At 35.2% G+C, this 25980-nt stretch overlaps 1 protein-coding gene across 14 annotated transcripts in view; it reads left to right on the forward strand.

Moving 5' to 3' along the window:
- Tmem117 (transmembrane protein 117) overlaps positions 1 to 25980 on the forward strand; it is a 554639-nt gene that overhangs the window by 201278 nt on the left and 327381 nt on the right. The window contains exons 1-2 of one of the 14 annotated variants that reach the window (XM_074083204.1): positions 711 to 5096; positions 5717 to 5787. The exons of 12 other annotated variants lie outside the window; for them this stretch is intronic. The gene's annotated coding sequence lies outside the window, so the exon portion shown is untranslated. Of the gene's footprint in view, positions 1 to 710; positions 5788 to 25980 lie in introns of those variants that run through there. One more of the 14 variants, XM_074083203.1, reaches the window with a different exon arrangement.

Consider the following 25980-nt stretch of genomic DNA (forward strand, 5'->3'; position numbering starts at 1 on the left):
GTGTGGTCTTTTTCTGTTTCTCTACTAACAATGTCAGGTAGCATATACCACATGCGCTCACTGGACAAAGGGATGAATTACGTCCCAGTTAGGACAGAACAGGATGTTTCCAGATCACATGATACTATACTACTCAGAGTGGCAATTTATAACTTACCAATTGTTTGTTGCTGGAATTTTCCACTACTATTTTTGAACTGAGGTTAAAACTACAGAAAGTGAAACCAAGGGCAAGGGAAGATACCTGTACACACATCACAGAGCAAGTCCGACCCTAATTCTTTTTACTTTTTGTTTGTGCCACACTACTCAACATTAAGTTCCAGGATCCAATCATGCTACTAATTTATAAAATAAAAGAGATCAGTCCAAATTTTAATCAACATGTCACAAAGCTCTAATAATGCTTTGTTAGTATTAATAAAAAAAAGTCAAAGTACTGTCTTTATTCACTAATTATTTCGAGGTTTTGGACTAGAAGTGTGTTAGACTTTTCTTGTGTACCTTACAGCAACATGCTAACTATATAAAAAGTACTTCATGTGCACTTATGTATTAATGATGGTTGATATAACAGAACTTGAAGATTTTCCCCTTCTTTGTTATTATTTTTAAATTGAAAAATTCACAAATGTATAATATTTAAAGATATTTCTCTCTGCCTCTCTAATCTACACATATATTTATGAGAGTATCACATAATTTATGCTTTATTGGCTTTAAAGTATAGTTAAGGAACACTAAATTTATGTTATAAAACAGTAGTTCTCAAACACTTTTATAGCCTTTATAAATTTTAAGAACTCCTTTATATTCTTAAATTTTATTAAGGATTCTATACATTTTGAATATTCTGGAAAGCACAAATGTTCACAGGCACACATTCCATCAGCTATCACGATGATGTCATTGTATATCACTTGTTGGGAAAACAAAATGGTGTGGGTATCTTCTAGGCAGATAGTATCTCCTGCTGACAACACTTTAGGAGCTGTAAAAAACTGGAAGTGATAGTAACAAGAAATAGTTGTAGAGCAGTTTTAACTTTATACTGGGGTTTTCTAACCTTTTTCTCTTTGGTTCTCCCAATAACACTGTGAGATTATGATTATATCATTTTATAGACAGGGAAAGCTTATGTTCAGAGAAATTAAATAATTTGTTGAAGGGGGCTCCATTAAAGAAATTAAACCTAAATCTAATTTCAGAACTGTGATTATAGCATTTCTCTTCAAACTTGTCAACCTAAAAAATTCTCCATAGAACTAGCTTAGTTGAATGAGATTTGGTTCTATCACAGCCTCTGGAGCTTATTTGAACTAAAACTGAAATCTGCATTTCAGTTTCTAATGGTCCTGTGATATCTAATCTGGTCCTGGGTGACAACTGACAGGTGAGTTTGACTCAAGGGTAAACTAAAGACTTGGGGAATTCTTTCTCAGATGGATCTTCAGTAGTTATTGGACTGGACCTATCATGAACCTATAATTTTGTACAGAATTTATCCAGATTCTTAAGAGAGGCCTGATTGGCACAAATGATTCATGAATGGGCTACACCACTCAGCATCACTGCTCACCTGCACAGACTTGGTAGGTGTTTCCTTGGCTGAGCTGTAACCCTCAGTTAGACTGAAATAGCCAATAGCCAGGAGCAAAAATATTAAAAGCCATTAGCCTGGGGGCTGGCCCTAGTGTATTTGTCTCTGTAGAGGACTCACTTTCTGTACTGTCTTTAAGCTTTAACCTTTGGACAAATCAAAATGACAGTGCCGGTGTGCCCTGCAAATCAAAAGGGCCGGGGTCAAAAGACCATTCTTTTCCTCTTTTGTGGCCCAGGGCCTTGATTCTTCAAATATTAAACATGAAGAGGCTATGGATCACAGGTATATGGGACACAGGTATGTGCTGGATAAGCAACTCTACGTAAAAATGTTAAATGCTCTTTGAAAAGAATGAAAAGAAAGGCTGAATTTGTAGAAGTAGTGTTAAAAGCTCTGTGATGATCTTTGCTCTACATTGAACTTATCTAGTTAAATGAAATGGAATGACCATTTTATTGAAATAAAAAATGGTAGTATTTTCTAAATTATATCTTTCATTGTTTTAGCTATCTACTAAAATATGGCAAAGCAAATGAACCGCCCCCCCACCACAAAGCTCTCCTGTGTTGACTAGCATGAGAAAACTCCCATTTCCTCACATGACAGTGAATGCTTTGTCTCTCTTGTGCCACCCTCAAAATTACCTTTTTCACTTGTTCTCCACTTCCCAAAAGTCATCCCCAGACACTGAAAACAGGTTGGCTTATGAATTGCTCCACCCCATAAATTCACCTCAGTGTCTCCTCAGCTTAGAGTCCTATTCTTTTACTCCCTTTCCTCTTTGATTTCTGCCCATTCTTTGAGCCTCCTTTTACCAGTCCAGTGCATAATAATCTCTTCTTCCTCTAACCTAAGAATAGGACTGGCAAACTTTTTCTATAAGGATAGTAAATATTTCAGGCATGGCAGGCCATAGGTCCATGTTGCACCTACTCAATCCCATTACTGTAGAACAAAACCAGTTATGGTCCAATAAAATTATTTTCACTTAATTTACAAAAAAAAACCTGTGCTGTAGTTTGACAACCTTTATTCTAGAACATCTAATGTGATTAGCTCTACTCATCAGTGTAATGTAATGTTAATTGTAATTAACAATACCATGAAATATCTTCTCTTATTTTTTCATGTGTACTTATACAACAAAGCTGTAAGCTTTATGAAGACAACTGATCAATGTTTACATTCCACACACCAATCCCAGTACATTGAACATTACATATGTTTAGACATTCATTTGTTGCCTTTTTTCTTCCTTTCCATTGCCTTTTTTTTGTTTATACATTAATTCATGATCTTATGTTTATGTGGTTTTTTTTTTCTGAGAACAATCATGGGCTCATGCTGTGATACAATGTATTACTTCTCTATGTTAAGATATTCCTTAAAATATATCAAGATAAATGCCTTAAATTGTATCTTGGGAGAAAGATCTTATGACTTATTTGCTGACAGAATAGTTATGATCAGACCTCTTGCTTAGCTTGCCAGCAAAATACTCATTTCTTGGAAGAACAAAGTACCTCAGGTTGGTCTCCTGATAGAAAGCTTGCTGATTTTCACCATTTAATAAAATAGAGTATACAGTATAATTTGTACAATGTCAAACTTCAAAGAACAATTTATAACAATAATGTTTCTATTTACATCATGCCACTAAGGAAGGGGCAATAAAATGTCAGGTTTGACAATGTCCGCTGATTGATATTAAGGTCAAAAAGGGACCTATTTCTATTTTCAGCATTGCAGTCAGTTGGCACAATAGAGGACACAATACAATTGGCTTTGAATTCTTTTTAAGATTCAAGGCTTTGGGAAAGACAGTAGTCTAAATGTCATATGTATTCAAGAAAAGCAGGAGTATAAAAACAGAAACAATTGAAAATTGCATGTTTCCAGTTTATTTTTCTTGTTAGCCTGGAAGTAAGTCTGACAAATTTCATCTAGTCATCAGTTTTTATTTATGTTGTGTTGTAACCATCTATTTGGGTATGTTAGCTCTTTGTTGCAAATATTACACTGTATCTTTCAGTGATATAGATGGGACTAGAGAATATTAACCATAAATCAGCATATTTGTATAACCAATGGGTAGGTGGCCATTGCAGGTGGCACAAGATGCTCAGTTTAGTGGCTTCATCTTGGAATATGAATTAGCATAATTCACTGTAGCAAGGAATAGTTATACTGGCCACAGTGAAGAATCTCATATGTGCCAACTACTTCCTTTTCTAGTAAAATAACAGCACAAAGTATAGAAATAAGTCATCTCTTACTAGTGTGTGGGATGAAATGCTCAACTTTGTGTAAGCATTTATTACATTCTAGATTCTTCACCCAGAAGAAGGTCATATATTTCTGAAACTATGTTTTTCACTCACATCCTTTAACAGAGTATTGCTTTCAAAGAGCAAAGCAGTGAGCAGATGAGCTCAGAACAGGGCTTTCTTGAATGATGTACAGTGAGATCACATACCACCTGGCAGGCACAAGATGAAATGCTTAATGCTGGCTTATGTAGATGACAGTACCTTTATTACCATCTAAGGATGCCAGAGGCATTGAAATAGTGTCATCTCTTGCCCCACACCTAGGAGTAACACTGCCAGTGGAGTAGCCACTGTTGAAACCAACTCACAGAAACAAAAATACAAAAGTCTGTCAAAAACAGCCACATACCATGAAAAACCAGACACCTATCCAGAAAGAGAGAGTGCTCAAGCTATATGGAAGAGCTTCTGTAGTCTCCATGTAGAGAACGAGAGGATGAGTATTAGCTGTTGATTCTTCCACCAATGCTTATTGAGCTCCAACTCTGTGTCAGATGACCATCAAGATAGATATATCTCTGTCCACATTGATCACATGGAAAGAAAGATAACTATGTGATTATAGTTTCCTAAAATTACTTAAAGAGCAGTACAAAGTGTTTTGTATTGTCTAATAAAGGGAATTGACCTGAGTTAATTTGGAGTGGGGCTTGGGGCAATGATATTTAAGATGTAATCAGAAAGATAATTAGAAATTAAACTGAGATGGAATGGAGAGGAGGGGCAAGTGTTTTAGAAAGAGGGAAGCAAACTGAAAGTTTGGGATGAATGTGGTAAGGTTCTGGACCTATAAGCTTGCTGGTATGGCTTGGAATTGGAATAGGCTAAGTTATATTTATTTTCTTCAAAGAGAAACTAACATCAAATAAAATTGCATATTCCTGGCTTCTCACAATATAAGACCAAAGATTCCTCTCAAACTTTGTCATTTTAAATTATTACTGTTTTTATCAATCCCACTTTTATAATTGTTAAAATATGTTGTTTAAAACTTTATGATGTGTTTTATACAATGTTTTCACATGTTTTCTTATTAAATCCTCACAGTTGATATGAACAAGAATCATCGTGTCTATGATCCTTCTCAAGGGGGATGAAGGGCACTGGCACAAAACTCACAGTTTTGTTTTAGACCAGTTTTAATGTTCAGAGTGAAAAATCAGGTAATAATAAAAGTCATATTTGATTTCTCAATATAAGCACAGGAGGCTCCTTTTTAATTTTTGATTTCCAGGAAATTATGAATTAACCGTATCCCTGAGAATCATATTTTTTTCATTGAATAGTGTTATATATCTTTTAAAGCAATGTCATTACCTCATTTCTTTTTCTTAGATGTCAAGTAGAGACAGTCATGTAAAAGACAAAAAAATGGCCTACATGTGACAGAGCCAGTCTTATTTGGAAGAAGGCATGATGGGGTGACCACTTTTATTCCTTTAGCTATGGATTTTCATGGCGTAAGGATACCTCTGAAGAAATATGAATTGCTTTGCATATCATTGTGCATGATTTAGGAATACTGCAGCAAGTATAGGGATGATTTAGTAATGTTAATTTACCAACAGAATGTATTAATCTACTAACAGTGGCATTTAAAAAGCTGGCAAATGAAAAATCAAGCAAAATGAAAAGCAAAGCATGGAAGGATCTACTTTAGCTGTGTCACTTATGATGTATTATGGCTCTTGCTTGATACATGACTATAATAAAACATTGCCATTTAATTAGAGTAAGTTAACTTTAAAATTAATATTGTGCCTATGCTTGATTCCATTTAAAGGGCTGGAGAAAAGGAAGAGGATTTTGAACAATTCACTATGCATTAGCTTCAATGACAGAATATAAATCATAGTAAGTCATGGGCTTCTGCCCAGTTCTGATCCCTGTGTGGTGCATGTCAATGTCAAACTTTAAAAATGTGCACCTTGATTAGAACAGCATGCATTTGGTAAGTGGACAGAAGTGAGTGGCATGAATTGGAGGTTAAAAAGCCATCCCTTTGGAAATGTTTTGACACTTTACCCAGGAGCTTGCGTTTATTAATAGTAATGGCTCTCAAATTTTTATTTTGGCTGGCTTTCTAATTACATAGAAAGCCCCAGAAGGAGTAATGAAGGAAATGCATTAGGGAAAAGTATTAAAAAAATTGTCTTTGACAATCCTAGTACAAAGATCAAGCCCAGATGGTTGATAAAAGGGCATAAATCAATCAATAGGAATATCCACATTAATCTTTTTTTTCATGTCCAGTATATTTAACCTTTCCCATTCCTGTTTTGTAGATACATCAAGAATTCCAGTATTATTAAGCCAATCTATCCTGTGGGCATCTATGTCGATATTTCTCAAAATTCATTTATTATTTATTAATAAATGAGCTAAATAGGGAAATAGTGTCTGTGTGTTTGTGTGTGTGTATGTGTATTATAAGTGGCACTCATCTAAAGAGAAAAAAGAGAAGGAGTTAAAAATTTGTAAGTTCTTCCTGTGTTCTAGGTACTCTATTACACACTTTGGCTAATATACAAACAACTAGCAAATAGTGTTTGAGAAAGTCTGACATTCTTCATACCTATGTATAATCATACTTTATATTAGCAATGTGATCTTACAAGATAAGTTAATTAAGTAATTAAGATGTTACTATGCTTGGGTGTGATCAAAGCAAAAAAAAATGTTTGGGCAGTCAGTGATTCACTTTATCACTATGACTTGTCTTTGCTGCTTTTGCAGTGTTATGATCAGTATAAAAGAAAGAGCTTTTGTCTATGCTGTACACATTCAGATCCCATGTGTAATGAATGCTGCAAAACCCATACTAGCAAGTTACTGAGAGTTTTATTCTGAGCATTAACAGTTATTAACATTTTTATTTGCTTTATTCAGTTTTACATTCATACTTTTGTGTGAAGAATCCTCATAACAGTTGATTTTTCTGGAAAATCATTGAGAAAATTAAATAAACTCATTCAGTAAGTAAGATTGGGAAGTCAGCTTGCATGAAGTTAATGTTGAGAATGGATTTGAATAAAGGGATAGGTGGTCTGTTAGAGGTAATAAGTTCTAGTTCTAACAATACAGTGGGGTGACTATAATTCACAAGAATTTATGTATACATTAAGAATAATAAGAATAGAGGAGCTGGGATGATCCAAACATAAAACTATGATACGGAATATGATACATAAATTGTCCTTATTTGATCAGTACACATTGTATATGTGTACTGAAATATCATACTGTTACCTAGTAAATATGTACAGTTATCACGTTAGTAAAAAATTTAAACAAACCCTTCTTTGTTCATTACACATTAAATACATGTATCAAGTCATCATGTTGTACCACATAAATGTGTACAATTAAAACAGTAAAAATTAGTAATAGAAATTTGCTGTGACTAGTAGGAAACACGGAGGAAACCTGAGGGGGGATAGAAATTATTTATTGGTAGTTGAATAGAAAGGTGGCTGGACAGTGAGAATACCACAGAACAGAAAGGGAAAGGAAAAATGAAAGTAAATCTTGCAACTTAAAGGAAAGTTGTGGAAAAAACACTGTAGAAGAAGAGCAAGATTAAAGGCTCAATGCAAAGTTGCCATTTATTTCCAGTTTAGATATTAATTTTCACTGACATAAAAGTAGTTTACAAATCTGCACCAGTGTCCAAATCAGAAATGAAATAATCTGGAGTATGTCACAATGAAGACTGTTGGTGCTTTAGGACAGTTCAGGTATATTTCCATCACCAATTTTGAAATAAGGTATATAGGATGACTCTTCTCAGGGTGGAGTTTAATGTTAAAGAAGAGGGCAAGATTAGTTTTTATATAAAGTGGCTCCTGGGTCAGAAAGTTCTATGACTAGATAGAAAATTACATATTTGAAAATACAATATGCATTGACCAGCATTGCAAACATAGGAAAGGGTGAGTTGAGTTCATCCAGCCAACAAATACATTTAGGATGCCAATATGAGATATAGTGATGAACAAGACTGACAAAGTCCTTGATCCCTCAGCGGTCTTATACTCACAGAGGTCAATGATGGTATAATGTAGCTGAGTGCATAGTCTGGGAGAGAGGTGATTGGGATACCATTCTCATTGCCCACCTGTCATTTGAAGATGGTGGCAGTAGGCATTTTTGTATGTGATTATTAAAGAATTAAATCTTCTAACTAAAGTGTCTTTTTCTGACTCTATGCCAACCATCATAATTTGGATTCCCAGATGTCTTCTTATTAGGAAAGAATACCCTAGTCAAGAAAATATGAGGACACTGGAGCTTGTCATGTTTATGTCTCTGATTAAAAATGGCCCTTTACATTCTGTATTTAACAAAACTCTACTGTGAGTCCATCTCTAAGGGATGGATTATCTTCTCAGACTGCTGCCAAAGTTAATTTTTTGAGTCTTGAAGGCTGAAGGACAGATTCTATGCTATTGTCTCTCTGAGTCTTTTGAGAGACACCCATCTGGGCTCATTGCCGACATCAGCTATCATTGCTTGCTGCTCTTGTTTTGTCTTAAAATTTCTGGGAAGAGGAATGGGTCTTATTTGGTACCTCCAAATATTGAACATGGACATGAGAGATACTGCTCTTAAATAGTGACAGAAGAGATAAGCTCTTCTTTTTTGACTTCCTTATAGTGGTCCCTTGTGCCATTTTGTAATCTGATCATATTTCAGACATCTCTTGCCTCAGATGTGACTGGCAAAGGGCCAGTCCTTCATTTTATGGGGTGTCTTTCAACTGTTCAGGGGATGGAGCAGTTTCATGATGTGCTAATTTGCTTTTGACATCTGGTTCTTGTCCATCTGCTTAGAAATCTGCCGTTATTATTTGGTTACTGGCAAACTCAACCTCAGGCTATCTTCAAAAAGAGGCAAGCTGAAGTTATTGCCACTTTTCTAAAGGAATCTTAAGTAGAGCAGCAGCTAATTAATAAAATCAGTGTTTTCTTGGTATCAGCATTTTTCTTTTCTTATTTTTTAAAATCCTTCAGCATAAAATACTTAAATAGATTTCTGGCTAGTGAGGAATAATCTATTTTTACCACTGTCTTTTGCAGATCTCAGTGGTATTTTACTTCTGTGCCCCAAATGGTATGCCACAGTAGAATTGGTTGAAGAGATTAATATTAACAGTGTACTTTTTCATTTATCGGTATTAGACTGTTTCTATTAACATAAAAACACCTGAGGATGTGTAATTTGTAAAAAAAACTTATTTAACTTACTGTTTTGAAGGGTTCAAGAGAGTGATGATGATGATGACGTCTGCTCAGCTGTGCTGAGAGCCCCATTGGCTGTGTCACATAGCTGTGTCACATGGCAGATGGCATCATGGTGAGAGCACGTGTGGGAGAGAGATCACATGGTGAGACAGGCAGGAAACCAGTGAATGGGAGGAATGGGGAGGGGCCATGCTCATTCTTTATAATGATCCTTCTCCTGGGAACTAACTTAGGGTCCTATGAGAGCTACCTTAATCCCTTTTGAGGCAGTGCTTCTAATAACCCAATCATCTTGCACTAGGTTATACTTCTTGAAGGTCATGTAACTTCTCAGCATTGCCACATGAGGGATCAAGCTCTCAGCACATGAACAACCCTTCAGGGACAAACTCCATCCAAATCATAGCATCATCCATGATGGTTATCTCATAGACATCATAGTGAAATTCATAGAACGAACAATTTTTCTTAGGATGGTGAAAATACTTGGGTATATCAATGTTTAATTACTTAAATTAGTAAAAAATAGTGACATGGTATGGCATCTAAAACTTTAAAACTGTTTTTGTTTATCAAAACTTTTGGTTTAGCAGTGAAACTATTTCCTGACAAAATTTGGAGAGCCTGATGTAAACTGATGAAATTAGAGATCATAAAGATTTTGTGATGAGGTTGGGTGGGTGAGTTGTATGTAGTCCTGGCTTAGAACTCCATAAAATAAAATCTTGAAATCTAGAGGTTAGAATTCTAATGTCAAATGCTATTCATGAAGAGGAAAATGAGAAAAAAGCAGAATTATATTGTTGTATTTTGTCACATGTATATAGCAGAACACTTGAATAGACCACCAGACAAATGACTATTAGTAAGAATGGTAAAATGGGCATAAAAGCCATAGCAAAATGAGAACTGAGTGAGTCTTGTGGTAGTAGGGACACTAAGAATGATGATCTGGTACTGTATTACTGGGAACACTAGTTAACAGATTGCAGAAGAACAGTGAAATCAGACTGAAAAAGCTTTCATGGGGTATTTAAAACTGTATTAAGATTTGTGTCTTTCTGAACAAAGGGGATAGGGTATATAAAGACTCCAAATATAGAGATAAAATTTAATTCAATTCATTTATCATCTGTAACAGGACAGGCACAGGGCTAGGTACTGTTACTTTATGTGGTGTACTAAAAATAATGCTGAATCTAAAGAGTGAAAATGTGCTATTTTATGTCTCATAAACATGACAGATGGTATCACAAGCATTCTATTACCTATTAATATGTTGGACAATGATATACAGTGACTAAATTTATATATAAAAGAATTGGGATTTATTCTTTTTCATTTGGAATGCTATTTTCCCCCTATGAGCAGTGCTAGTAGAGAATTTGAAATATGTATAAATATCTATGAATGCAGAGACCAATGAATTCTATTTAAGCATCTTAATCATCTCTTAGAATTACTGTACACATTAATGCCCATACCATTGGAATATGTAATACCAGGTTCATTCTATTTTTAGCTAAGCCTTACTCATTGTCAAGTGCTAATGTGTTTTCACCCATAAAAATATAATGCATGACGATACTTTGCTCATATTCTGCTTATTTTCTTCTGTATATAACATTCCCCAAAGCAAAACTCCTTCTCTGCCTCTTAAATTTTCCTCAAGTTGCTTTATTTCATTTCTCATCATCACCATAGAACTTCTGGGTAGAATAGCTTTTATTTCTCAACATTTACTTCCCAACTCACTTCAGTTTTTCTTCTATTCCCTCTCTTACAGAAGGTACGCACATTAAGGCCATTCTCGATGATCACACACAGAGTCTGGCGCTTCTTTGCTGCCTCTGTGCTGCCGCTGTTTAATCTTGGGGCTTGGTGCTTTTCTTAGTCCTTCTGAACCACCTTAACAAAATTCCATTAACTGTGCAGCTTTCAGACGACAGATACTTATTACCTTTAGTTCTGGAAACTGGGAAGTCTAAGAACAAGGTGCTGGCATATTCAGGTCTGGTAAGGACCATCTTCTGGTTCATAGAAGGTTACATCCCACTGTGGCCTTATATGGTGAAGGTGCCTCTGTTGTAAAGGCACCAATTCCATTCATGAAAGTGCTTCCATTTAATCTAAGCACCTCCCAAAGTTGCCAACTCCTAATCTATCACTTTCAGGTTAAGGAGTCACCATATGGATTTTGGAAGGACACAAACATTCAAACCATAGCAGAACTACTTGCCTTGGGTGCTGCTCTCATCATTTGCCTCTTTTGCTACTCTCTTTCAGTCTGTTTCATAGGCTATTCCCTTTCTGTCCATTAATGTCCTCTGAATGAGTGTTCAAATCTTCAATTTCTATAGCTTTTGCTACAAACAATGAGTCCCAAACTCATTGTCTGGTTCATTGCAAAAGATGTCCAGCATCATCACAGATTATTGGACATAAGCCTCTCCCACCTACTCCAGATCAAACTCCATATTGTGCGCAGAATAGTCTCTTATTTAAAAAGTCCCAATCTTCCTCTGGATTAACTAAAACATTGGTTGCCCAATCTATAAAATGAAAAGGTCCTTGCAATGGCACACGAGCCCCCTCAGTCTAGCTCTCATCTTCTGTTTCTGCCTCACATCCTTCCACTCCCCTCCCTACACCAAATGAACTTGCTGCCATGTTCTCATATTTCTGCCATTGCATCTATTTTTCTCACTCTGTCAAGCAATATCCAAGGTGTTTAATCCCTTTGTGCTTTTTCATCATTGATTCATCCCTATGTCTGTATTAAAGGGGAGATGTGATGGTCAAAGGATATAAGGTCTGTAATTGCTTTTCTCCTGCCAGCACCATAGATGATCTATACATATTTATGTGGTTCTTATTATTAGATCACTCTTGGTAGGCTTGGGGGGATTTACAGAGAATGCTCAGGAAGCCAATAAAGATAATTAAAAGTTTAGAAAATTAGAATCACGAACAACCAGAAAAGGAACAATTATTCAGCTAAGAAGAGAAAAGGCCTGAGGGGAGTTATAAGAAAGAAAAATTATTTCCTAGAGGATAGACTCAGACTATCCTCCATTAATATTAAGAAGAAAACACAGCAAAGCATGTAGGATTTATATTTGCTATAAGGAACATTTCCCACATAAGGGAATTGGCTATTCAAAATAGTTTATTCATGAAGCTCCCAAAATTTGCTTATCTATACAACTAAAAAGATATATTTTCTTCTGTCTAGCCAATTTGGTGTGACGAGGCTTGAATATACAAAAGTGAAGTGTGTGATTTCTTGAAGTCCTTTGTCCCCCCTCAGTAAGACATTTTTCTATATTCTATCTCTTTTCTTCTATCTCATTGAAACTCTCTTTGACCTTCTGTCTCTTAGTCTATTTGTGTTTCTTTCTCTATTTTTCTCTTTTTGAATCCCTCAATACTTTTTCACTTGACCCCCTAATCCTCCCTTCTCCAATGTATATTAAAGCAAAAGATTTTCAGAAAATGATCCAAACACTGCTACTCTACCATTTTTTTGGTCTTAAGTTTCTTGTTTGTTTTGATTAGTATCACATGCATCTTGGATTGCAGGAAAATTGAGATTCTGTAATGAGTGGAGACATTTCTGCGGTCATTTTATATTATGTTGTGAGGTCTTCCTCTGCAATACACTTTCCTCAGCACAATTCCATATCTTTTTTCTTTTCAGAAGAATTTGTCCTTTAACTTATGGATGGCATATTTGCCAGAGAACTGTAAAGCTCCTGCAGTCCATGATAGTAACAGCTCAGAAAAGGACATTGATCAGTACTGCTGCTCTAAGGGCAAAGAACATCACAGAATGAACGCCCTGTCCACTTTTGAGCTATATCTTTGCAAGTTCAATTTTTAACCACTGAATTTAGTAGACTGTGGTTATTTCTAATATTTTACTTGCTTGTTCTTCCCTCTTTCATTTGTTGATGTTGGTTGCAATCTTCTTTTTGCCTTCTTTTCATTAACTTTGCCTCATATTTCTCTTGTGTTATCTTTTTTTTCCCCCTGTTCTTTTGTTGGCTTTTTAATTGCCAACTTTTTGGGGCAGATTTCATCTTGTGTTTTTATGAGATTAGCGCCTTGTGGATGTAAACTCCTCTAGCATTCTGTAACTTGGCAGCTGATGGATCCCAGTACCTGTTACTGGGATCCACACCGTGATGTTAAAGCTTGTAGTGTTTAGGAGAAAGTCATGTGACCAAATCAATACCATGTTTTTGCTTTTCTCCTGAGCAGGGACAATCTTCCAACTCTCTATTCCTCCTTCCCTTTATCATTTCAATAAATATTTTGAGCACAATCTTCTCAACCAAACATATTAGGATGAAAGACTCATCTAATTAAGATAAAGGGTTTGTTTTCTGTCATAAACACTTACTGAGCACCTACTATTTGCCTGCTTCATAAGCTATTAAATTACTTTATTAACTCATTTAAGCCCTACAAAGGCCTTGAGATGAGAATTACTATTTCCACTTTACCCTCACATATTCCTTCTCCAGTGCTTTTCCTTCATTTATATAGAGCTGACTTTCTGAATTATATAATTATGTAAGTTATATAATTTCTGAAGTACTTCTGTTTAACATTTCTTTTTTAAAAACATCTTTATTAGCATATATTAGTTGTACAGGGAATTTCATTATGACATTTCCATATGTGTTTACAATGTACCTTGGTTATACTCACCCTCTCCATCATTCTCTCTCACCACCCTACTCTCCTTTCTTAAAACAATTTCAACACATTTCACTGTTCTTTTTTCATATAAGCATATTAAGTACATCAACATTTCTAGCAAAGCAGACAGGTTTACTGGCAACAAATTTCCTCAATTTTTGCTTGCCTAAGAAAAATTTCTTTTTTACTTTTGATGGAAAATTTGTCAAGATACAGAATTCTAGATTGGTGGTTTTTTTCCTTCTTTCTCTCCACACTGTAATACTCTTTTCTTTCTTGCATGGTTTCTTCAGAGAAGTCAGATATAAGTCTTATCTTTACTCCTATTGGTAAGATGATGAAGGAAAAAAACACTTAAGATTTTTAATTTTTCTTTGCTTTCCTCAGTTTAAATATAGTATGCCTAGTGTGGCTTTTAGCATTGTCCAGCTTGGTGTCTTCTGAACTTTCTAGATCTGTGGTTTGGTATCTGACATTAATTTGGGGAAATTACCAATCATTATTACTCTAAATATTTCTTCTGTTCCTTTCCTTTTCTTCTTCAGTGATTAAATTTAATTTATATATGCATCATTTATAGTTGTTCCATAGTTTTTGGATATTCAATTCCATTTTTTAAATATTTTGTCTGCTTGTTTTTCAATATTGGAAGCTTCTGTTGACATATCCTTAAGCTGAGATAGTCTTTTCTCAGGTATGTCATCAAAAGCATTCTTCATTTCTGTTATGGTGTTTTTTTATCTCAAGCATTTTTTCTTAGTATTTCCATCTCTCTGCTTGTATTATCCACTATTCTTGCCTGATGTGTATTTTTTTCAATACATTCCTTAGCATATTAATTATAGTTTAAAAAATTTCCTTGTCTGATGAGCCCAACATTCCTGCCATATATGTCTTTGATTCAAATGTTTGTTCAGTCTCTCCAAAGTGCATTTTTGGCCTTTTGGTATACCTTAAAATGATGCACTGGATGAAGGAAACTATAATAAATAGATGGTAGTAAAGTGGAAGGGCAGGGAAAGTGTTCCATAGTTCTGGAACCTGTGCCCCTAGAATGTGAACTTCACAAGTGCTTCTTATTCTTAGTCTCTCCTACCCTGGCTCCACACCTCCAGGTGAGATGGCTGGAGGGAGCTGCAGCTGGATATTTCCTCCTCCAGCTCTGCTGGGCTCTGATAAAACTCCAATAAGGCTAAGCTCTATAAAGTAGTTTCTCCTGAGTTCAGGTCTTTTGACAAAGAACAGAGTGGTCTGGCATATTCCAAAATGGACACATCTCCCTTCCCCCTTCTGAAAGCACAAGGGAATAATATAATAATAATAGTAATAATTCTGCAATTTTCACTTGAGATCCTGGTGGAGTTCTAGAAAGCAAAATTCCAAAAACTCAGAGACCTTCTTATAACTCAGTTCTCCCAGAGTCCTTTAATCTTAGGCTTCTCCACACTGAACCTCCAGAAATTCATCGGTAATAGTTCAAGTTGTACTGTCCCTGCACTACTGGTTCTCTTGACAGTTTATATCTGAGTTTTTGACTCATTAACTTGTGATTCTCTCTATCCATCTGTCTGACCCTTCACTTTTTAGGGCAGAGGTTTGCCCTATGACCTCATTTCTCTGAAGGAGTTAAGAAGAGTTGTTGATATTTTGATATGTTCAGCTTTTTACTTGCTGTTAGTCTGGAGTGATAATTTCCAAGCTCCTGATATGCTAGACTACAAATTTTAAGTCTACTATATCTCTTTAAAATATATGAAAGCAAACACAGTTTCAAAGAAGCTAATTAACTTGTACAAGTTCAAGTATATCTATAAGTGACAGAGCCTAAGATTTTTGGAAACTGAACTCCAATTTTCTTTCTATTATACTTTATTATACCTTTCTTATTCTATTATACCTTTATATTATACTCTTTCTATTACACAATCCTTTATTGTTCCAATTGGTCTTTTTGTTTTGAGAGGCAATTTTATATTATTACTTTTTAATAACAATTATATATTTGGGTGCCTATTGTTCAAAGGGTGTGAAGTTTCAGTCAGATAGGATGATTACATTTTTTGAGATCTCCTATGCAGCATGGTGACTATGATTAACAATTGTGTATTGTATTCATATACATATGATATCATAACATTACTTTGGATCCTACAACTACAGTTATAATCTGTCAACTTATCATAAAAAGAATTTTTAAAACCCAAAGAATCAAAAATAAAATATCTGGAAAATACATTTGTATTGTGGAATCTTTCTTCTATAGATTATATAATCCAAATTAATACTAGCTACTTTAAAGTTATAGGTAGTATTTTACACCGGAATAAAAGAGTTTTACTTATAGTATTACTTTAAATAGTTGCTATCTCTTTCCTGAGCTTAGTCTCTTTCATAAAAATCTAGAATTTCTTATGTAAAGCAGACTTTATAGAGCACTTTGTTATTCTTACACCTCTATTCTCTTTCTGTGCTATTTTACTACTAACATTGCACTCAGAAGCTAAGGGATCTTCCTTCATATGCAATCAGAATGAATGATTATTTGGCTACCTGTCAATAGAGTTGATGGAGGTTAATAATAGCATTTATTGGGCACTCAAACACAAGGCTAAGTATTTTATGAGAAATTGTCTCATTAGTTCTCTGAATAACTTTACATATAAACTGTCACCAACTTATACTGGAAAAATAAGACAATCAAAGTCAAGAAAAGTTAACTTTCCATTATTTCCCAGGGCTGGTAAGGTTCAGGTGTGGGGCAAGGATTTGAACCTGGGTTTCCTTAACACAAGAGCTCATGGTGTTGAAAAAGTGTATGGACTGCTGTCAATTAATGCCTTCTCTTTTAAGAAACATTGATTTGTTGTCTCAGAGTTACTTTATCATTTTTTTTTTGGTAGCACTGAATTCAGGACCCTGCACTTGCTAGCAAGCACTCTACCACTCTACCTGTCCTATTTTATCTATTTTTATAGAAAGGAAGTAAAAATCTTACAACCTAGACTCCTCTTACTCTGTTGTGGAATGGTTGGGGAGTACTGTCAAATTTAATTAAAGACTCATATACTGTACCATTTTATTTTAATGCAAGTTGACATGAAGAAAAGAAACAGAAATAATTCTATTATTAAAAATCAACATGAAGGGTAAACAGAACACACACTGTTAAATTTTCCTAATAATACTAATGAAAGTACTTAAAATCAGTAATATTTAAGTACCTTCTAGTTAAGAGTTCATCTATTATTTCCTCTATAATGAATATTCAATTTTAAGTCTTTTCAGATTAAGACTTAAACTTCTCAAATGAACTTTTTCAAATACAATCTTGTTTCCTTTGTAAACAAATGAATGGAATTATGCCGGCAAGATATCTTTTTTTCATATTTTTGGGAAAATAGCATGTAATCATTATAGGACAGGGCTTTCAGAAGTTACCAATGTCCTGCATTGAACTAGTTTATTACCATGGCAAAAAAGCCATCAGTGTCTGGTTAAATAACTCCTTTTTTATGGATCTATAATGTTGTTTGTTTTTTAATCTGACACTTTGTAGTAAGAGGAGTAAAACCTCAATAATTTAAATTAAACCTCCTTTCACAGATATGTTGAACTTTGATCAATGTATCTACCAAAGTAAATTTAAAATGGACAATGGGTAGCTTATTTTATCTCTCTTTTGTTCCACAAATCAAAAAAATTTAATATACCAAAATTAAACATGTTTAACTTTCCATTTTAAAGAACAATGGCAACTTCTCACTTCTCTATATCCTTCTTAGAAGTATTTTAATGGTCGCTTGGAATGAGGTAGTTGCTGTACTTGTGAGAGGCTATGAAGTAAAAGCTCTTTATAGCTAGATATAAACTAAAATTAGTGATTCATCTTGGCAAATTTTTTGGTGGCACTGAAGTTTGAACTTGTGTGCTTTCTGCTTGCATTCACTCTACCACTTGAGTCATGCTCCCAGAACACTTTGGTATTTAAGGTTAATATTAAATAAATAGTAAAACTCAGGAGCGCTGAACTCAGACCTCAAGACTACCTTTCTTTGGATGGCTCCGTAAATGACTAAGTCAACCTTTCTATGTTAGTGAGTTCTCTGTCACTGTGAGAAATACCTAAGATAAATCAACTTAATAAGCAAGAAGATTTATTTTGGCTGACAATTCAGAGGCTTCAGTCCATAGTTGCTTGGCTTGTCCCTGTTGCCTTTGGACCTATGGCAAGGCAGTAAACCATAAACAGAGGAAGTTGCTTATTTTGTGGCATCCAGGGAAGAGAGAGAGAGAGAAGAGGAAAAACTGCCAGGGTCCTAATATCACTTTCAAAAGAATGCCTCCAGTGACCTGACTGCACTCCAACTCTTAAAGGTTCCACCACTTTCCAATAGCACCATACGGTGGCCACCAAGCCTTTAATACATGGGACTTGGGGAGACACATCTAAATCATAGCACCTTCCATCTGCTTGTCCAATGAAATAATTTTGACATCTATTTCTTATTTGCATGGTAGCCTCTGAAAAGTAATTAATTATCTCTGTTCTTTGTTTTCCCACCTGGTCAGTGAGGCAAACCATACTTACCAGCACCCTCCATCATGGCAGTCTTCTAAGATTAATTAAAGAATTCCCACAGAGTACCATGGATGCTAAAAAGTCAGTAAGTAGTAGTGAAAGTATAAGAAGTGAGGGTGGGGAGACATTATTTTATTTGGGCAATAAAACAAATGTAAGCATTTCCTTTATATATACTACCACTTCCAAGCATCCTATATATGAATTTTATATTCTAGGCATACTAGTTTGGTTTATATAAGAAAAAAATCTGAGCTAATGCATGGATTAAAATATCTTTCCAGAATTAAATCCAATGCACTGCAGAATTTGTCTATGTAACAATTTTTCTTCATTCTGCACACATGACAGACATTGCTGATCAATTAAAATCCTTTAGTCCATTGAGTGAAGAAATTCTCTGCATTACTGTGTTTCTAGAAGCTGTGACCAATCAATCAGAGCTGAGTACAAAGCCTTTGTCATTCTTGATTAACTCTGACTTTCTTATTACATGTGAGGAATGTAATTCTTAAATGTTATAAGTTATCAAATATTGAAGTAATACCACTTGATATTTTTGGTGAGTTTTTGTTTTGATGGTACTGGGTTTGTACTCAGGGCCTCATGTTTGCTAGGCAGGTGCTCTACTACTTGAGCCACTCCACCAGCTCCTATATTTTTAGTATCATATAAATTAAAACCCAGATATACATGTTTCTCCTACTTTTAGTCTGCAACACTTTGTCATTTCTATAGTTTTCAAGTCTGGCTGCATTTATCATATTCTTCATATTCTTCATAGTCTGATTAATTGACTCATCCCTTTGCCTATCTATTATGTAACATTTACATGCTACTATGTGCCTATGCCTCTGTTAATGTCTCTGCACTCAAAGCATTTTAGAATTAGGGAAATAAAACCATGGATTAAAAATAGCCATGATACATGGCAGTGTTCCTCTGGTGACATTCCCTCTATTCAAAATAAGATTGTGTGTCTCTCTCTCTCACTGCTAGAGTTTGTGTTGGCTAATTATTGGTGTGTCTTTCCATCCCATTCCAGCCAAGCTTCATACTAAAGTAAATTCCTAAGCTCATGGTCTACATTTCTTTTCTTTCTACATATGACCCAACTTATTACACTCTGTACTTTTCTGTTCTCAATCACTGGAACTGTTCTTGCTGTGACCAACAATGGTGTAACTGCTAAATCTGGAAGCTATATTTCAGTTTTTATTTTTTAACTTCATTTGAACATTTCATATTTTCAGTCCTCTTTTGAATTTATTATGTTCCATTTTACTGCTTTTTTTCATTACAATACTCTCCTATGTCTTCTGTCTTTGAAGCAGACCTCTCTTCAAAAAGTATGGATTCTTTTTTCTTTTTTTAATTCCTTTGAGGTTGGTGACCTCAATTCCTTTTTCTTCTGTCTGTAGAATTTTACTCACTGTTATAAACTCCAAACTCCACCTCTAGCCTGATGCTCTTTTATCTTTCCATCTCAGTGCAGACTAGTATATTCAGCTTCTTACTGGGTATGGCTCTAGTGTGCCACAGACATATAAAACTCATCTGTTCCCAAACTAAATGTGTCTCCTCTTCCAATCTGCTCCTCTTTTCTATTTTTCAATTTTGTGAATGGTACCACTTCTGTTTCTTTCTAGTAGCTGAAGTAGAATTGTATACTTTCTCCTAACTGCATCCTTTTTCATACCACCTTCATTCTCTAAATGTTGAAACACTATTGGTTCTTATTCCTTAATAGCTTTTAACTGGGTCCCCACTTCCTCTGCTGCTGATTCCTTAGCTAGGCCTTTTCATTTACCTGACTTGCTGCAATAGCCTCCTAACTACTCTGATTTTATTTCTCCTTTACCCTATCAATCAAATGTCCATGCTGATTTCGGCTTAGTCTTAATAAAACACAATCTGTAGCATCTGACATGCAAGCTTAGAATCATTGAAAGCTTCCTTTCATATTCAAGATTAAGTTTAAACTCTTTGCCTTGCTGTACTCAGGGGAATCTGGTCTGTAACTGCATTTCCAGCTCTGTCCCTCAGCACTTGTTTCCTCTCCATCTGTTAGGTTTCAGGGTACTTTTGAGGACTCTGAATATACCATTGTTTCTCTTGCCTTGTTTTTGCATATCTTGTTTCTTCTACCTCAAGTTCCCTTACCCTTCTTGCCTTAGATAAATTGGTTTATTCTTTATTTTTCAATTCTGATGCCATTTTCCTATGGGCATTTCCCCTGATTAATAGCGTGTTGTTGTTGGTAGTGGTGGTTAGTTGTAGCTTTTTTGAGCATGGCAATGTAATAAGAGTTTCTCCTGACTCAGTCTTTTCCCTAGCATCTTTCTGCTCTGAAAGATGAAATTCTATTGGTGATTAACTCTTAATAGTTTTTAACTGAATCCCTACTTCTTTGTCTTTTCTGTTAGTTCCTTAGCCATTGATTTATCCTATTTCAGTCCTGATGACATTTCTACATGCTCACTTTTCCTGATCAATAGTAAATTGTTATCATAATTATTTTGTTTTTAATTGCAACGTTTTCTGCATGACAGTAAAAGGATTCTCTCGTATTGTTAGCTCTCTATCTTAATATCTTTCACTATGGCTCTTGGCAGACAGCATGCAATAGTTTGATCCTAAAGGCAACTAATGAGGGAGAGAGAAGCTAGAGAAGTCTGGAACAGTTCCCATTGTTTTAACATTAGCTCAACTGGGCATGGAAACTATCTCTCATGACATATGTCTGAATGGTAATACCAATAATGGTTCCTGACTTTAAATGGTTTCAACTTAACACTTTTTTCTTTACTTTATGGTGGTATCAAATCAATGTACATTCAGTAGAAACTGTACTTAGAATTTTGATCTCCTGGGCTAGTATTATGCCCATGGATACTCTTCCATTCCTGGGTGGTGGTAGTGAGTCACAGCTCTCCGTCAGCCACACAGTCATGAGGGTAAAGAATCAATACTCTACAGTGTACAGTGTACTGTGTTTCTAAGTTGTGGATGTTCAGTAGGTTAGGTGTATTAAATACATTTTTAACTAATGATATTTTCAATTTGCTATGAGTTTATTGAACTATAGCTACATCCTAAATTGAGCATTTATATTTGACTCTCCTTCAAGTTTCCCATACTTCTTTGATTCAAGAGATCTTAGTAAAAATCCTTACTATATCTTTTCATTATTGATTTATTGAGGTATATGGAATATTTTTGGTTGTAGATCATTTTATTTTGTAAAAATCATGATCTATCTAATTATCCCCTATGTTCTGTTACATTTTATCTTTACACATCTTTATATTTTAAAAATATATATAGGAAATATATTGAAAGGAAATCATACCTGTTTGTTTGTCTGAGAATTGGACTGTTGGGTGATATTTTCCTTTCAATTTTTAATGCCTCATTTTTTATTAGTGAACTTCTTACAACTGTGATTAAAAACTCTTTAGAAGAAGAAAGACAAAGAAATAGAGGGAAAATATGTTAATAGAAAAGAATACAATTTTATATTCAGGGCAGTCATTGAGTAATTCTCAGTTGAGTAATTACCCACATTTTTTAAGAGTATGCCATTTATTTTACCAATAAAATTTTATTAAGTGCCTGCATTAACTGGGGAAATATTTGTATGATTTAGAAATGGAAAAAAATTTAATTTGGTTTCAGAAAAAGGACAAAGAGAGGAAGGAAGAAAAAGTAACATTGGAACTTAATTTCTATTTCAAAAGACAGTTAAAGGTTAACTGTTGAAAGAGATGAAGGAAGGTATCTCAGGCATAGGTTACAGAATGGAAGAGGAGAGTCTTAGAATGGCTGGAGATTGTCATGTGTAGGAGATGGAGGGAAGTAGGAAGATCAAATGTTATTTCATGTTATTTGGTTGAGCTACAAATTTTAGTAGAAATTGGTAAAGAGAAGCTGTTTATTTTTTCCTTAATGAACTCTTCAAGTGTTACACAATATACAGTTTTTACTAAGATATATTCATTATACAGGAGGGCACTCATAGTGACAATTCGCATCCTCTCTCCCTGCCCCACAAAGAGGTTTCTTTGCTCTATTTCATCTAAGTATGTGAAGTCCATCAACCATATACCCTCACCATAATCTCCTTCACTCACCCTTCCCCTCCCATTAGAACCACCCCCTCACAGTACATATTTCACAGTCTTGTTTTTCATTATTAATATTTAAGTTGATGTTCAAAGGGGTTTCTCTATGTAGTCCCCCTGTGAGTATACTTTATTTTGGTCCATTTAACCCCTTCTATTACTCTCCCTTACCCCTTCACCACCCACTCCCCCTTTTTAACACCTTTCAATACACATCCTTATAATGTGTGATTTTAATAAAAGCAATCTATACTACATTTTTCTTTGGCCTTCACCTTCTCTTTACTTCATTAAATTTATCAGTTTATTTCTATAATACCTTTTGGGGAAATCTTGTTACACTTTTGTCACAAATGGGTTTATTTCCATCTATGATTTTAAAACATAAATTTTGTATTTTTCTTTCTAGTTATCAAGGGATCCTTTGAGAATATAATGCAGCCATTAGCAAAGGGACTGTCTCCAAATTCCTAAATAACCAAACATCATATTAAACTGTATTTCAACTCATCATTACACATAACTCATATTTCATAGTTATTTTGGGGAAGAAACTTACTCCAAAATGAACTAAAGTAATTTGTGTGAGGCTATTTTTACTTATGGTCTATTTTGAATGGAGTGTGTGCCCAGCATATATCACCTTATCATGGCAGCTTGTTTTTTTTTTTTTTTTAATTTAAGTAAATTCTTGTTTTGTTAATCACCAAAGATATACTCACATCATTATCTACTGTGTGCTTTTAAATCAAGGATTCCAAAACAGATTGTTCTTTGATAATTCCATCATATTTTCATGAGTGTTTAGAGGGAATTTGGGTAGTTAAAAGCTCAGCACACTAAGAACTTTTTTTTATGTCTCCTGATGGCAGGATGTTCATGGATTTTATGAAAGAGATTGACTACTAACCTGTGAGCATCCAGTCTGATGAATAAATGAGGGCTCTTGTTGGAAGTCATTCTTGATGTGTTGTACATGTTTTCTTTTCATGGATGCCAGCTTTGATCATTCCTAATCAATCCAAGTGTACTTCCTTTTGTAATTTTGGTGCTTATAATTCATTTGTTGTTGTTTTGTTTTGAGATAGAATCTTACTATGTAGCTTAAATTTATCTTGACCTCATGATACTCCTACCTGAGTCTCTCAAGTTGCTGAGATTACATGTATGTGCAGAGTTTATAATTCTTATGATAGTTATATTGTTACAGTGTTTATAATTCTTGTACCATATTCTTCTTTTCAATGGTCTTTTATGGTAACTTCTGAGACCATTTGTAACAATGTGTCATGATTCTTGCTGTAAAATGTCTTCCTGATCACCCTGGGCAGTATGTAAGAAGGTTAGCCATGCCAGTGGTTTCCAAGTGTGGAAGAATGTTCCCATCACCAGGAAGATTAGGAAAGGACTGATGCTTGTGCTTAACACCAGCTTAATTAACTTAGACCTTTGGGGAGGGGCTCAATGATGTTTCTTCAGAGTTCACTAGGTGAATCTTAGGTGTAACTAGGACTCAGAATGAGCAGGTCATTGACAGGACTGAGGGATGGGCAGGGCATATTCTTCTTGGGCAGTGGTGAATGGAACTGAGGTATCTGATAATGGTGTCTTGGGAAAGTGGCAAATGAAAATCCAGATAGTCTTTTTCAGGAAGTGGCTTAAAATTAGCAGCATGGGATCTGGAGCACATGAAGAAAAAGAAAACTCAGGGTGGAAGGTAAGATATGGAGCCTAGAACAGCTTCTGGGTTGTTATCAGGTGTCCACAATGGTGTGTGCTCAGAGCAAATAAGAGTACGATGTGAAGACAAAAGGACAGGAAAAAGAAACAGTTCAGTTAAACCAACAACAAATATTTCAATTTAGTAGAGATTACAGTTTTGCCATTTGCTATCTTCTGTTCTCAATTTTGATTTGCATGTGGATTGTTAGGCAAACTAAAGCTAGTGAAAATGTTATCAAAGAAAAACAAAGCAAAAGATTCTATCTACCCACTTTTCCTTGCGTTGTACACTCATACCATGACGTTATTAGTCAGATAAGGTTCACCAGCCACGGGTTTGCATCTTGTGGCAACCCTTTGGCCTGTTCTTCTGTCCACATTAAGTACTTTTAGCAGACTCTTGTTCACAGCTCTAGGAGGTGGATGAAAGCTAACCCTGTATGTAACCACAGGGCTTGCTTTTTAGCTCGGGAGTGGCTGCCAGCTCTCCTCCTGCCTGCCTATGGAGATTTCTGATTTTATACCCTTGTTTCCATATTACTATTAAATCACCTCCCTGGAATTGGTGGCTTGACTTTTCAGTTGGTTGAGAAGCTCTAATTGGGCCTAGATTATCTGCCAGTGCTTAGATTCAGGATCCCAGTTCAGACTAATGACTCTGGAACCCTTCCTCTTTTCTGTGTTGGACACATAGATGGTAGCCATTGTGAAGAGGTCCAGCAATGTGTCCTATATCCCTTTATCCTGCCCTGTAGACCACCTGTTCACAAGTAATGAGTTACCTCTATTACGGACTTTCTGAAGCTATCTAAAAGTATATTTTTAAATATGAGTGAATCTAAAATCTGTAATAAGAATGTGCTATTCTATTGATATACTGAGCACAAATATATACAATACTCTATTTGGTTTGCTATCAATTTCCCCATTTTTCTCACCTATCCAATTCCAGAAAGTAGAGTTTCTTGTCTTCTCTCTTTTGATTTAACTGGTTCCCACTGACTGCCTCCTGCCTCATGCACTATGCTAGATATCTCTACCTGTATTCATATAATGCCCTGAAACCATCAGGATTCTAGAAGTGGCTTCTGACCTTCAAGATTCTGGCTGTCAGTGATTTCTTGTGTCATTAAACTTTCTACAGCATTCCTCACAGGTTGATCACTGCTGACTACAGTGTGCTAGTTGCAGCATAGGAGTCTGTTCAAGGGATAACTTGTTTTGGATGGAAAAAAATAGGTCATTCGTTAAAAATACTTAACCTAGACATGATCTTTGTGTTCAAGAGGAATTAAAAATAGATGCCTTCAGTTTTCAAAGGAACACTTTTTAGGCTGGACATGAATTGAGCAATTTACTTGTTAACATGTCCCTGTTCAGATGCAAGCAGGAAGTTGAAGCTTGACAGCAGAAATAATTCTAGTGTAAGTAAGAAATTCAGAAAGGAGAAGGAAGGAAAAAAAAGCTACATAGTCTTGTGTTGAAACAAAACAAACCTTATTATTGGTCAAGGCACAGGTATGGACTCCTGGAAATTGATTTGTAATTTCAGAAGTAATTCTCATAGTTTGAATTACTAAATATTAAGAGATGGCTAAATGAATGTTGAATTTTCAGGGCTAATTTTGATAAGAAGCACTGTTTCCACTTGATAAGGTATCATTGTGTGTGT

This window comes from Castor canadensis, chromosome 8, assembly GCF_047511655.1.
Source record: "Castor canadensis chromosome 8, mCasCan1.hap1v2, whole genome shotgun sequence".
Taxonomy (NCBI): Eukaryota; Metazoa; Chordata; class Mammalia; order Rodentia; family Castoridae; genus Castor; species Castor canadensis.